The sequence below is a fragment of the Schistocerca americana genome, chromosome 1, assembly GCF_021461395.2.
Source record: "Schistocerca americana isolate TAMUIC-IGC-003095 chromosome 1, iqSchAmer2.1, whole genome shotgun sequence".
Taxonomy (NCBI): Eukaryota; Metazoa; Arthropoda; class Insecta; order Orthoptera; family Acrididae; genus Schistocerca; species Schistocerca americana.
In genome coordinates this window covers 769,173,915-769,175,728 of record NC_060119.1, presented here as the reverse complement: position 1 = coordinate 769,175,728, position 1,814 = coordinate 769,173,915, and the positions used below count along the sequence as shown (strand labels likewise).

General features: G+C 38.5%; 1 non-coding gene across 1 annotated transcript; it reads left to right on the top strand.

The window, feature by feature from the left end:
* The first annotated feature begins 765 nt into the window (after nucleotides 1–765).
* On the top strand, nucleotides 766–837 carry Trnaw-cca. The gene has a single exon. It is a non-coding gene; the product is annotated as a tRNA-Trp (tRNA).
* The last annotated feature ends 977 nt before the right edge of the window (nucleotides 838–1,814 follow it).

Here is a 1,814-nt window from a genome sequence, read left to right as displayed (position 1 = left end):
GAAAATTGATCCGGCTAAGTTAAACGCATTCTTTCAAGACAACAGCCCTACCTGTAGTTGCAACTACTGAGCATGTTGCAGTCAGCGTCCTTGCTCAAAATTCGCCGCCGCGGGAAGGATTCACCTCATGTGGTACAGTTAAATGTCTCCAAATATTCACGTGGTTATGAATCTCTGTCCTCGCCGTTTACTGAGACTTTTCCATTATTACATATGCATTTCCGTTATTACATATGCATTTTCATTCACTAAATGTTATTGTTGGAGTTCTCAATTTCGCCAGCAGTTTCACACGTCAACCAAACCTAGACTTTAAGAAGAAATTACTGTCAATGTGGTGTTGCTTCTAATATCAAGAGGGGTTCTACAGTTGTGTAGACCAATATCGCACAGTAAACTGAATTCTTCTGATACGTCTATGGACGTATCTGAAAATCGTGGCGAAATCCCGATGTGTAAATTAATAAATGTTATCTACACACAATGCTGTACTTTTATGTGTAAATATATTTTTTATTGAATTTACACATGACACACATTCTCGAATAGTAATCAGCTACACACTATTTTCACTTAATGTCACATTTCGAACTACAATCTACATGTACTCCCCAATGTTTTATTTTAATTTTTTGTGTATTAACTAATTACCAGATAATTCAAAGTAGAAGTTAATAAATATATAAATTTCCGTATAAAGTTCACAAATTTAAACTTAAGAATAGAAGTCTATATGATGCTTAAAGTATGGCATCAGAAGCGTGTGACTCCGTGGCGCAACGGTAGCGCGTCTGACTCCAGATCAGAAGGTTGCGTGTTCAAATCACGTCGGGGTCATAAATTTTTATGTCTTTACTTTCAATGACACTAACGTTAGTGTCTACATTCGCATGTGAATTTTTCGGAAACTGAGGTTGTACTAAAATTATTTGGAAAAAGCAGAGCAAGGAGTCTATATATCAGAATACTCGTAAGAGAACTACAGATAATATAAAAATGGTATTCACAATACAACTTGACGCACCTCTTTCCAGAACAAAATCAGTTATGGGAGATATACATCAGAAGGGGTTTGTAGCACATTACAACTCCAGCGATGTGGTTCGAGCGGTAGAAGCAAAAGTCGACTTTTAAAGCCAAAACACTAATAGGGTTGATATCATTTCAAGCAAATCACTACAAGCATGCTCTTCATACAGCTACTGTACTTAAGCAAATACAGTGGTGTAGGTCCTCTATGGATTATTTTCATGCTCCTGTCAAGGATTCAAAACAGGAAAAACCCAGAGACCATGGACCAGCGACCGTGGATAAAGTCCGGCATCACCATTATACTGCTAGGATATTTCAACGTCAAGGTCAAGAGAGAACAAAAATAATGCGAGATTGTTGGAAGATATCCTGCCCATAAGAGAACAAAGAAGAATGGAGAACGCTTAACCAGCCTCTGCAGCAAATATGGGCTGCTCTTGATGTCTGTGGCCTTTACAATTTGCCGAAGGATGGCCCAGACGTTGCGGAGCCCAGACAGCATGCTCAAAGAATTCCAGATCGAACACACTGTAATAGATGGGCAGAAATATTGCGACATTATGAATGTTAAGGTCTTAGAGAAGCTAACATCGATTCTGATCCTTAGCTATCACTGATCAAAGACTCTGAAAAGGACAGCATGTAATGTACTACTGAAGAATAAGAAAATTCCTAGATTTGTTACCACGAAACTATGCCTCAATGACAGCAAATGCACTAAAACTCTAGCTGACTACTTCCAGAAGCTACTAAATACCAAAGAACCTACTGAACGACTCCCC